At 46.0% G+C, this 12,304-nt stretch overlaps 7 non-coding genes across 7 annotated transcripts; all 7 read left to right on the top strand.

Moving 5' to 3' along the window:
• Positions 1-1,248: 1,248 nt before the first annotated feature.
• Positions 1,249-1,322, top strand: TRNAN-GUU (transfer RNA asparagine (anticodon GUU)). The gene has a single exon. It is a non-coding gene; the product is annotated as a tRNA-Asn (tRNA).
• Positions 1,323-3,497: 2,175 nt separating this feature from the next.
• On the top strand, positions 3,498-3,571 carry TRNAN-GUU (transfer RNA asparagine (anticodon GUU)). The gene has a single exon. It is a non-coding gene; the product is annotated as a tRNA-Asn (tRNA).
• Positions 3,572-3,884: 313 nt separating this feature from the next.
• TRNAW-CCA (transfer RNA tryptophan (anticodon CCA)) lies at positions 3,885-3,956 on the top strand. Its single transcript has one exon. It is a non-coding gene; the product is annotated as a tRNA-Trp (tRNA).
• A 1,790-nt stretch (positions 3,957-5,746) lies between these two features.
• On the top strand, positions 5,747-5,820 carry TRNAN-GUU (transfer RNA asparagine (anticodon GUU)). The gene has a single exon. It is a non-coding gene; the product is annotated as a tRNA-Asn (tRNA).
• Positions 5,821-6,133: 313 nt separating this feature from the next.
• TRNAW-CCA (transfer RNA tryptophan (anticodon CCA)) lies at positions 6,134-6,205 on the top strand. The gene has a single exon. It is a non-coding gene; the product is annotated as a tRNA-Trp (tRNA).
• Positions 6,206-10,244: 4,039 nt separating this feature from the next.
• Positions 10,245-10,318, top strand: TRNAN-GUU (transfer RNA asparagine (anticodon GUU)). The gene has a single exon. It is a non-coding gene; the product is annotated as a tRNA-Asn (tRNA).
• A 313-nt stretch (positions 10,319-10,631) lies between these two features.
• TRNAC-GCA (transfer RNA cysteine (anticodon GCA)) lies at positions 10,632-10,703 on the top strand. The gene has a single exon. It is a non-coding gene; the product is annotated as a tRNA-Cys (tRNA).
• Positions 10,704-12,304: the final 1,601 nt, after the last annotated feature.

Here is a 12,304-nt window from a genome sequence, read left to right as displayed (position 1 = left end):
CTGGTCTCAGTAGACACATTTCCATTTTACTTTTTCGCTCTCGCATTGCCTATTTCTCTCTCTCTCATAGTTACATTATAGACAAGAGAGACATTGTCAGCGAGAGGGCTTCACAGCACCTTCCCCCCTTTCCCTAAGTGCATTGCAAGGGGCTCTGGGAGGCGTGCACATTTGTCTGAACACAAAGATCCGCTGGCAATAAAAAGCCTAGGTCCCTAGTTTGCATTTCTTAGAATTTGAGGTGACACTCAAGAGTTGTCTCGGGCGTGACTGTACCTTTCATAGGAGATGTGCTAATCCCCAAACCCTCTTCCTTTGTCCCAGTAATCTGTCTTAGTGCCTCTAGCAAGTTGTTTTCTGAAACAAAGCTTACCTGAACATCCTGTAAAATTGGTAACTTTTCAGTAGCAGTACAGTGCAGTATATAGCATTCCTGTTGCGCACAGCATCTAGATCCAAAAATTGCTTACTCTAAACCCAGAAATTAGAATTCACCCAGTCAAACAGAGGGATCTATAAAGAGCATGGCAAGTAGTTAACATAAGCTACTTCCCCCAAGTTCTCTTGGTGAACTCTGCTGCCCTCTTTTAACAGAAGAATGCAACTGCAGGTCTTGCTTCTCAGCAAGGTACCTACATATAGAATCCTTGGTGCACTCTTGCTAAATCTGCTGGAATGTGTCTTCTATTGTGCCCAAGGTGGTTGTGTATTTGGGGACTCAGGGAAGCAAGGGAGCAGTCTAATGCACTGCAGTGCTAAGAGAGGCATGCCTTTTTCAGAAAAAAGTTCAGGTTTTCTGCCAATCAGAAAAAAATAGCAATGCAATCAGGCCAAAGGCAGAACACACATGCCAGTGAGTCTCTGTGGCGCAATTGGTTAGCGCGTTCGGCTGTTAACCGAAAAGACGCTGCTGTTTTGGGCACAAAGACACAGAGTGTTCCACTCAGTAAACCTGAGTCATTTCTCCCGTGTTCTCTGGGTTCAGCCTACTGTCCCCTTTTAACACAAGTGCGCAACTGTGGCTTTCTCCTCATAGCAAGTTATGCCTACACAGAGGACATTTGGTGCACTGTTGATGGGCTCTGTCCTCTACTAAATCCCCTGTGTTTGTGGATTAGGGGAGGTAGGGAAGTGCTTGATACCCTGATTTGCTGTGGGAAATAGAGCTATTTTAGAAATATTTTCAGGTTGCCTGGGAAGCATAAGCAAACAGCACACCAATTAGGCCCCAGTGTAAGCACTGCATGAGTCTCTGTGGCGCAATCGGTTAGCGCGTTCGGCTGTTAACCGAAAGGTTGGTGGTTCAAGCCAACCCAGGGACGATGCATTTTGGCTCAAAAATTCAGCATGACCAACTATGAACTTCTGTTTACCTCTCGCAGGTCTCGTCTGCTGACGTCCAAAAAATCCAATAAACTGTAAGCAATTCTTCTCGCTTGCTTTAGTTTTTCAAAACTTGCCATTCAATTCATAAACATCAAGACTTCATGGGAAGGGTTTGGCTGCAGCGTGTACTGATGCACAGAAGGAAGCTATCCTAGCCAGTCTACCTAAAGAAGCAATGAGGCTCTGCAGGTGCATGTACGTCTCCTACCTTTATTCTGTCATCAGACACACCAGGTGGATTGCCACAAGGACCTCGTGGCGCAATGGTATCGCGTCTGACTCCAGATCAGAAGGTTTCGTGTTCAAATCACGTCGGGGGCATATTTGCTTTTCCCACTCTGAAATATAAAATTGCTCTTCAGTAATTCGTTATTTCAACCTGACTGCATCTTTGTGCTCTGGGCCTAGTTGTTCTGGCGTTTCGAATGTAAGCTTTGCAGCAGGGAAGTATCATATTTGCAGACACCCATGAAGGACATGGTCAACCTTTAAAGCAGGCCAATCTCTATGTTTTACTGGATGCAGCAGAAGTATTTCCTCTTTACCATCTCTTCAAGTGGGCCTGACTGATGTGCTGTTTTGTGCACGCTACGTGGGCTTTGTAAAGCATACCTCTGCCATTTGCATGGCCTCCTAGCGCTGTCAATATTTTCGTGTAATCGCTGAATGCTGCACTGTCCTGGGAACTCTAGGTGTGACTAAAGGATATATGCTGGGGCCCCGAAAGGGGGTCGGCAGTCTAGTGGCAATGGGCATCACTTTGTAGTTTGGGTTTGTGAGTTCAGGTACCGGTCTGGTGTCGGAAACCTGTAAGCGCCCTCCCAATCAACTGTCAGTCCTGGATTGTGAGGATTTCCCCTTATACTGGTCTCAGTAGACACATTTCCATTTTACTTTTTCACTCTCGCATTGCCTATTTCTCTCTCTCTCATAGATACATTATAGACAAGAGAGACATTGTCAGCGAGAGGGTTGCACAGCACCTTCCCCCATTTCCCTAAGTGCATTGCATGGGGCTCTGGGAGGCGTGCACATTAGTCTGAAACACAAAGATCCACTGGCAATAAAAGGCGTAGGACCCCAGTTCGCATTTCTTAGAATTTGAAGTGACACTCAGAGTTGTCTCGGGCGTGACTGTACCTTTCATAGGAGATGTGCTAATCCCCAAACCCTCTTCCTTTGTCCCAGTAATCTGTCCTAGGGCCTCTAGCAAGTTGTTTTCTGAAACAAAGCTTACCTGAACATCCTGTAAAATTGGTAACTTTTCAGTAGCAGTACAGTGCAGTATATAGCATTCCTGTTGCACACAGCATCTAGATCCAAAAATTGCTTACTCTACCCCAGAAATTAGAATTCACCCAGTCAAACAGAGGGATCTATAAAGATCATGGCAAGTAGTTAACATAAGCTACTTCCCCCAAGTTCTCTTGGTGCACTCTGCTGCCCTCTTTTAACAGAAGAATGCAACTGCAGGTCTTGCTTCTCAGCAAGGTACCTACATATAGAAACCTTGGTGCACTCTTGCTAAATCTGCTGGAATGTGTCTTCTATTGTGCCCAAGGTGGTTGTGTATTTGGGGACTCAGGGAAGCAAGGGAGCAGTCTAATGCACTGCAGTGCTAAGAGAGGCATGCCTTTTTCAGAAAAAAGTTCAGGTTTTCTGCCAATCAGAAAAAAATAGCAATGCAATCAGGCCAAAGGCAGAACACACATGCCAGTGAGTCTCTGTGGCACAATTGGTTAGCGCGTTCGGCTGTTAACCGAAAAGACGCTGCTGTTTTTGGCACAAAGACACAGAGTGTTCCACTCAGTAAACCTGAGTCATTTCTCCCGTGTTCTCTGGGTTCAGCCTACTGTCCCCTTTTAACACAAGTGCGCAACTGTGGCTTTCTCCTCATAGCAAGTTATGCCTACACAGAGGACATTTGGTGCACTGTTGATGGGCTCTGTCCTCTACTAAATCCCCTGTGTTTGTGGATTAGGGGAGGTAGGGAAGTGCTTGATACCCTGATTTGCTGTGGGAAATAGAGCTATTTTAGAAATATTTTCAGGTTGCCTGGGAAGCATAAGCAAACAGCACACCAATCAGGCCCCAGTGTAAGCACTGCATGAGTCTCTGTGGCGCAATCGGTTAGCGCGTTCGGCTGTTAACCGAAAGGTTGGTGGTTCAAGCCAACCCAGGGACGATGCATTTTGGCTCAAAAATTCAGCATGACCAACTATGGACTTCTGTTTACCTCTCGCAGGTCTCGTCTGCTGACGTCCAAAAAATCCAATAAACTGTAAGCAATTCTTCTCGCTTGCTTTAGTTTTTCAAAACTTGCCATTCAATTCATAAACATCAAGACTTCATGGGAAGGGTTTGGCTGCAGGGTGTACTGATGCACAGAAGGAAGCTATCCTAGCCAGTCTACCTAAAGAAGCAATGAGGCTCTGCAGGTGCATGTACGTCTCCTACCTTTATTCTTTCATCAGACACACCAGGTGGATTGCCACAAGGACCTCGTGGCGCAATGGTAGCGCGTCTGACTCCAATTCAAAAGGTTGTGTGTTCAAATCACGTCGGGGTCATACTTCCTTTTCCCACTCTGAAATACAAAATTGCTCTTCAGTATCTCGTTATTTCAACCTGACTGCATCTTTGTGCTCTGGGCCTAGTTGTTCTGGCGTTTCGAATGTAAGCTTTGCAGCAGGGAAGTATCATATTGACAGACACCCATGAAGGACATGGTCAACCTTTAAAGCAGGCCAATCTCTATGTTTTACTGGATGCAGCAGAAGTATTTCCTCTTTACCATCTCTTCAAGTGGGCCTGACTGATGTGCTGTTTTGTGCACGCTACGTGGGCTTTGTAAAGCATACCTCTGCCATTTGCATGGCCTCCTAGCGCTGTCAATATTTTCGTGTAATCGCTGAATGCTGCACTGTCCTGGGAACTCTAGGTGTGACTAAAGGATATATGTTGGGGCCCCGAAAGGGGGTCGGCAGTCTAGTGGCAATGGGCATCACTTTGCAGTTTGGGTTTGTGAGTTCAGGTACCGGTCTGGTGTCGGAAACCTGTAAGCGCCCTCCCAATCAACTGTCGGTCCTGGATTGTGAGGATTTCCCCTTATACTGGTCTCAGTAGACACATTTCCATTTTACTTTTTCACTCTCGCATTGCCTATTTCTCTCTCTCTCATAGTTACATTATAGACAAGAGAGACATTGTCAGCGAGAGGGCTTCACAGCACCTTCCCCCCTTTCCCTAAGTGCATTGCAAGGGGCTCTGGGAGGCGTGCACATTTGTCTGAAACACAAAGATCCACTGGCAATAAAAAGAGTAGGTCCCTAGTTTGCATTTCTTAGAATTTGAGGTGAAACTCAGAGTTGTCTCGGGCGTGACTGTACCTTTCATAGGAGATGTGCTAATCCCCAAACCCTCTTCCTTTGTCCCAGTAATCTGTCTTAGTGCCTCTAGCAAGTTGTTTTCTGAAACAAAGCTTACCTGAACATCCTGTAAAATTGGTAACTTTTCAGTAGCAGTACAGTGCATTATATAGCATTCCTGTTGCGCACAGCATCTAGATCCAAAAATTGCTTACTCTACCCCAGAAATTAGAATTCACCCAGTCAAACAGAGGGATCTATAAAGAGCATGGCAAGTAGTTAACATAAGCTACTTCCCCCAAGTTCTCTTGGTGCACTCTGCTGCCCTCTTTTAACAGAAGAATGCAACTGCAGGTCTTGCTTCTCAGCAAGGTACCTACATATAGAATCCTTGGTGCACTCTTGCTAAATCTGCTGGAATGTGTCTTCTATTGTGCCCAAGGTGGTTTTGTATTTGGGGACTCAGGGAAGCAAGGGAGCAGTCTAATGCACTGCAGTGCTAAGAGAGGCATGCCTTATTCAGAAAAAAGTTCAGGTTTTCTGCCAATCAGAAAAAAATAGCAATGCAATCAGGCCAAAGGCAGAACACACATGCCAGTGAGTCTCTGTGGCACAATTGGTTAGCGCGTTCGGCTGTTAACCGAAAAGACGCTGCTGTTTTTGGCACAAAGACACAGAGTGTTCCACTCAGTAAACCTGAGTCATTTCTCCCGTGTTCTCTGGGTTCAGCCTACTGTCCCCTTTTAACACAAGTGCGCAACTGTGGTTATCTCCTCATAGCAAGTTATGCCTACACAGAGGACATTTTGTGCACTGTTGATGGGCTCTGTCCTCTACTAAATCCCCTGTGTTTGTGGATTAGGGGAGGTAGGGAAGTGCTTGATACCCTGATTTGCTGTGGGAAATAGAGCTATTTTAGAAATATTTTCAGGTTGCCTGGGAAGCATAAGCAAACAGCACACCAATCAGGCCCCTGTGTAAGAACTGCATGAGTCTCTGTGGCGCAATCGGTTAGCGCGTTCGGCTGTTAACCGAAAGGTTGGTGGTTCAAGCCCACCCAGGGACGGTGCATTTTGGCTCAAAAATTCAGCATGACCAACTATGAACTTCTGTTTACCTCTCGCAGGTCTCGTCTGCTGACGTCCAAAAAATCCAATAAACTGTAAGCAATTCTTCTCGCTTGCTTTAGTTTTTCAAAACTTGCCATTCAATTCATAAACATCAAGACTTCATGGGAAGGGTTTGGCTGCAGCGTGTACTGATGCACAGAAGGAAGCTATCCTAGCCAGTCTACTTAAAGAAGCAATGAGGCTCTGCAGGTCCATGCACGTCTCCTACCTTTATTCTGTCATCAGACATACCAGGTGGATTTCCACAAGGACCTCGTGGCGCAATGGTAGCGCGTCTGACTCCAGATCAGAAGGTTTCGTGTTCAAATCACGTCGGGGGCATATTTGCTTTTCCCACTCTGAAATATAAAATTGCTCTTCAGTAATTCGTTATTTCAACCTGACTGCATCTTTGTGCTCTGGGCCTAGTTGTTCTGGCGTTTCGAATGTAAGCTTTGCAGCAGGGAAGTATCATATTGACAGACACCCATGAAGGACATGGTCAAGCTTTAAAGCAGGCCAATCTCTATGTTTTACTGGATGCAGCAGAAGTATTTCCTCTTTACCATCTCTTCAAGTGGGCCTGACTGATGTGCTGTTGTGTGCACGCTACGTGGGCTTTGTAAAGCATACCTCTGCCATTTGCATGGCCTCCTAGCGCTGTCAATATTTTCGTGTAATCGCTGAATGCTGCACTGTCCTGGGAACTCTAGGTGTGACCAAACGATATATGCTGGGGCCCCGAAAGGGGGTCGGCAGTCTAGTGGCAATGCCCATAACTTTGCAGTTTGGGTTTGTGAGTTCAGGTACCGGTCTGGTGTCAGAAAACTGTAAGCGCCCTCCCAATCAACTGTCAGTCCTGGATTGTGAGGATTTCCCCTTATACTGGTCTCAGTAGACACATTTCCATTTTACTTTTTCACTCTCGCATTGCCTATTTCTCTCTCTCTCATAGATACATTATAGACAAGAGAGACATTGTCAGCGAGAGGGTTGCACAGCACCTTCCCCCATTTCGCTAAGTGCATTGCATGGGGCTCTGGGAGGCGTGCACATTTGTCTGAAACACAAAAATCCACTGGCAATAAAAGGCGTAGGACCCCAGTTCGCATTTCTTAGAATTTGAGGAGGCACTCAGAGTTGTCTCGGGCGTGACTGTACCTTTCATAGGAGATGTGCTAATCCCCAAACCCTCTTCCTTTGTCCCAGTAATCTGTCCTAGGGCCTCTAGCAAGTTGTTTTCTGAAACAAAGCTTACCTGAACATCCTGTAAAATTGGTAACTTTTCAGTAGCAGTACAGTGCAGTATATAGCATTCCTGTTGCGCACAGCATCTAGATCCAAAAATTGCTTACTCTACCCCAGAAATTAGAATTCACCCAGTCAAACAGAGGGATCTATAAAGATCATGGCAAGTAGTTAACATAAGCTACTTCCCCCAAGTTCTCTTGGTGCACTCTGCTGCCCTCTTTTAACAGAAGAATGCAACTGCAGGTCTTGCTTCTCAGCAAGGTACCTACATATAGAAACCTTGGTGCACTCTTGCTAAATCTGCTGGAATGTGTCTTCTATTGTGCCCAAGGTGGTTGTGTATTTGGGGACTCAGGGAAGCAAGGGAGCAGTCTAATGCACTGCAGTGCTAAGAGAGGCATGCCTTTTTCAGAAAAAAGTTCAGGTTTTCTGCCAATCAGAAAAAAATAGCAATGCAATCAGGCCAAAGGCAGAACACACATGCCAGTGAGTCTCTGTGGCACAATTGGTTAGCGCGTTCGGCTGTTAACCGAAAAGACGCTGCTGTTTTTGGCACAAAGACACAGAGTGTTCCACTCAGTAAACCTGAGTCATTTCTCCCGTGTTCTCTGGGTTCAGCCTACTGTCCCCTTTTAACACAAGTGCGCAACTGTGGCTTTCTCCTCATAGCAAGTTATGCCTACACAGAGGACATTTGGTGCACTGTTGATGGGCTCTGTCCTCTACTAAATCCCCTGTGTTTGTGGATTAGGGGAGGTAGGGAAGTGCTTGATACCCTGATTTGCTGTGGGAAATAGAGCTATTTTAGAAATATTTTCAGGTTGCCTGGGAAGCATAAGCAAACAGCACACCAATCAGGCCCCAGTGTAAGCACTGCATGAGTCTCTGTGGCGCAATAGGTTAGCGCATTCGGCTGTTAACCGAAAGGTTGGTGGTTCTAGCCAACCCAGGGACGATGCTTTTAGGCTCAAAAATTCAGCATGACCAACTATGAACTTCTGTTTACCTCTCGCAGGTCTCGTCTGCTGACGTCCAAAAAATCCAATAAACTGTAAGCAATTCTTCTCGCTTGCTTTAGTTTTTCAAAACTTGCCATTCAATTCATAAACATCAAGACTTCATGGGAAGGGTTTGGCTGCAGCGTGTACTGATGCACAGAAGGAAGCTATCCTAGCCAGTCTACCTAAAGAAGCAATGAGGCTCTGCAGGTGCATGTACGTCTCCTACCTTTATTCTTTCATCAGACACACCAGTTGGATTGCCACAAGGACCTCGTGGCGCAATGGTAGCGCATCTGACTCTAGATCAGAAGGTTGCGTGTTCAAATCACGTCGGGGTCATACTTCCTTTTCCCACTCTGAAATACAAAATTGCTCTTCAGTATCTCGTTATTTCAACCTGACTGCATCTTTGTGCTCTGGGCCTAGTTGTTCTGGCGTTTCGAATGTAAACTTTGCAGCAGGGAAGTATCATATTGACAGACACCCATGAAGGACATGGTCAACCTTTAAAGCAGGCCAATCTCTATGTTTTACTGGATGCAGCAGAAGTATTTCCTCTTTACCATCTCTTCAAGTGGGCCTGACTGATGTGCTGTTTTGTGCACGCTACGTGGGCTTTGTAAAGCATACCTCTGCCATTTGCATGGCCTCCTAGCGCTGTCAATATTTTCGTGTAATCGCTGAATGCTGCACTGTCCTGGGAACTCTAGGTGTGACTAAAGGATATATGTTGGGGCCCCGAAAGGGGGTCGGCAGTCTAGTGGCAATGGGCATCACTTTGCAGTTTGGGTTTGTGAGTTCAGGTACCGGTCTGGTGTCGGAAACCTGTAAGCGCCCTCCCAATCAACTGTCGGTCCTGGATTGTGAGGATTTCCCCTTATACTGGTCTCAGTAGACACATTTCCATTTTACTTTTTCACTCTCGCATTGCCTATTTCTCTCTCTCTCATAGTTACATTATAGACAAGAGAGACATTGTCAGCGAGAGGGCTTCACAGCACCTTCCCCCCTTTCCCTAAGTGCATTGCAAGGGGCTCTGGGAGGCGTGCACATTTGTCTGAAACACAAAGATCCACTGGCAATAAAAAGCGTAGGTCCCTAGTTTGCATTTCTTAGAATTTGAGGTGACACTCAGAGTTGTCTCGGGCGTGACTGTACCTTTCATAGGAGATGTGCTAATCCCCAAACCCTCTTCCTTTGTCCCAGTAATCTGTCTTAGTGCCTCTAGCAAGTTGTTTTCTGAAACAAAGCTTACCTGAACATCCTGTAAAATTGGTAACTTTTCAGTAGCAGTACAGTGCAGTATATAGCATTCCTGTTGCGCACAGCATCTAGATCCAAAAATTGCTTACTCTACCCCAGAAATTAGAATTCACCCAGTCAAACAGAGGGATCTATAAAGAGCATGGCAAGTAGTTAACATAAACTACTTCCCCCAAGTTCTCTTGGTGCACTCTGCTGCCCTCTTTTAACAGAAGAATGCAACTGCAGGTCTTGCTTCTCAGCAAGGTACCTACATATAGAATCCTTGGTGCACTCTTGCTAAATCTGCTGGAATGTGTCTTCTATTGTGCCCAAGGTGGTTTTGTATTTGGGGACTCAGGGAAGCAAGGGAGCAGTCTAATGCACTGCAGTGCTAAGAGAGGCATGCCTTTTTCAGAAAAAAGTTCAGGTTTTCTGCCAATCAGAAAAAAATAGCAATGCAATCAGGCCAAAGGCAGAACACACATGCCAGTGAGTCTCTGTGGCACAATTGGTTAGCGCGTTCGGCTGTTAACCGAAAAGACGCTGCTGTTTTTGGCACAAAGACACAGAGTGTTCCACTCAGTAAACCTGAGTCATTTCTCCCGTGTTCTCTGGGTTCAGCCTACTGTCCCCTTTTAACACAAGTGCGCAACTGTGGTTTTCTCCTCATAGCAAGTTATGCCTACACAGAGGACATTTGGTGCACTGTAGATGGGCTCTGTCCTCTACTAAATCCCCTGTGTTTGTGGATTAGGGGAGGTAGGGAAGTGCTTGATACCCTGATTTGCTGTGGGAAATAGAGCTATTTTAGAAATATTTTCAGGTTGCCTGGGAAGCATAAGCAAACAGCACACCAATCAGGCCCCTGTGTAAGAACTGCATGAGTCTCTGTGGCGCAATCGGTTAGCGCGTTCGGCTGTTAACCGAAAGGTTGGTGGTTCAAGCCCACCCAGGGACGGTGCATTTTGGCTCAAAAATTCAGCGTGACCAACTATGGACTTCTGTTTACCTCTCGCAGGTCTCGTCTGCTGACGTCCAAAAAATCCAATAAACTGCAAGCAATTCTTCTCGCTTGCTTTAGTTTTTCAAAACTTGCCATTCAATTCATAAACATCAAGACTTCATGGGAAGGGTTTGGCTGCAGCGTGTACTGATGCACAGAAGGAAGCTATCCTAGCCAGTCTACTTAAAGAAGCAATGAGGCTCTGCAGGTTCATGCACGTCTCCTACCTTTATTCTGTCATCAGACACACCAGGTGGATTGCCACAAGGACCTCGTGGCGCAATGGTAGCGCGTCTGACTGCAGATCAGAAGGTTGTGTGTTCAAATCACGTCGGGGTCATACTTCCTTTTCCCACTCTGAAATACAAAATTGCTCTTCAGTATCTCGTTAATTCAACCTGACTGCATCTTTGTGCTCTGGGCCTAGTTGTTCTGGCGTTTCGAATGTAAGCTTTGCAGCAGGGAAGTATCATATTGACAGACACCCATGAAGGACATGGTCAACCTTTAAAGCAGGCCAATCTCTATGTTTTACTGGATGCAGCAGAAGTATTTCCTCTTTACCATCTCTTCAAGTGGGCCTGACTGATGTGCTGTTTTGTGCACGCTACGTGGGCTTTGTAAAGCATACCTCTGCCATTTGCATGGCCTCCTAGCGCTGTCAATATTTTCGTGTAATCGCTGAATGCTGCACTGTCCTGGGAAATCTAGGTGTGACTAAAGGATATATGCTGGGGCCCCGAAAGGGGGTCGGCAGTCTAGTGGCAATGCCCATCACTTTGCAGTTTGGGTTTGTGAGTTCAGGTACCGGTCTGGTGTCGGAAAACTGTAAGCGCCCTCCCAATCAACTGTCGGTCCTGGATTGTGAGGATTTCCCCTTATACTGGTCTCAGTAGACACATTTCCATTTTACTTTTTCACTCTCGCATTGCCTATTTCTCTCTCTCTCATAGATACATTATAGACAAGAGAGACATTGTCAGCGAGAGGGCTTCACAGCACCTTCCCCCCTTTCCCTAAGTGCATTGCAAGGGGCTCTGGGAGGCGTGCACATTTGTCTGAAACACAAAGATCCACTGGCAATAAAAAGCGTAGGTCCCTAGTTTGCATTTCTTAAAATTTGAAGTGACACTCAGAGTTGTCTCGGGCGTGACTATACCTTTCATAGGAGATGTGCTAATCCCCAAACCCTCTTCCTTTGTCCCAGTAATCTGTTTTAGTGCCTCTAGCAAGTTGTTTTCTGAAACAAAGCTTACCTGAACATCCTGTAAAATTGGTAACTATTCAGTAGCAGTACAGTGCAGTATATAGCATTCCTGTTGCGCACAGCATCTAGATCCAAAAATTGCTTACTCTACCCCAGAAATTAGAATTCACCCAGTCAAACAGAGGGATCTATAAAGAGCATGGCAAGTAGTTAACATAAGCTACTTCCCCCAAGTTCTCTTGGTGCACTCTGCTGCCCTCTTTTAACAGAAGAATGCAACTGCAGGTCTTGCTTCTCAGCAAGGTACCTACATATAGAATCCTTGGTGCACTCTTGCTAAATCTGCTGGAATGTGTCTTCTATTGTGCCCAAGGTGGTTGTGTATTTGGGGACTCAGGGAAGCAAGGGAGCAGTCTAATGCACTGCAGTGCTAAGAGAGGCATGCCTTTTTCAGAAAAAAGTTCAGGTTTTCTGCCAATCAGAAAAAAATAGCAATGCAATCAGGCCAAAGGCAGAACACACATGCCAGTGAGTCTCTGTGGCACAATTGGTTAGCGCGTTCGGCTGTTAACCGAAAAGACGCTGCTGTTTTTGGCACAAAGACACAGAGTGTTCCACTCAGTAAACCTGAGTCATTTCTCCCGTGTTCTCTGGGTTCAGCCTACTGTCCCCTTTTAACACAAGTGCGCAACTGTGGCTTTCTCCTCATAGCAAGTTATGCCTACACAGAGGAC

The sequence above is a fragment of the Ambystoma mexicanum genome, chromosome 11 (assembly GCF_040938575.1).
Source record: "Ambystoma mexicanum isolate Mex_15411 chromosome 11, UKY_AmexF1_1, whole genome shotgun sequence".
Classification (NCBI taxonomy): domain Eukaryota; kingdom Metazoa; phylum Chordata; class Amphibia; order Caudata; family Ambystomatidae; genus Ambystoma; species Ambystoma mexicanum.
The sequence above is the reverse complement of the archived record's forward strand: the minus strand, read 5'-3'. Positions and strand labels throughout refer to the sequence as shown.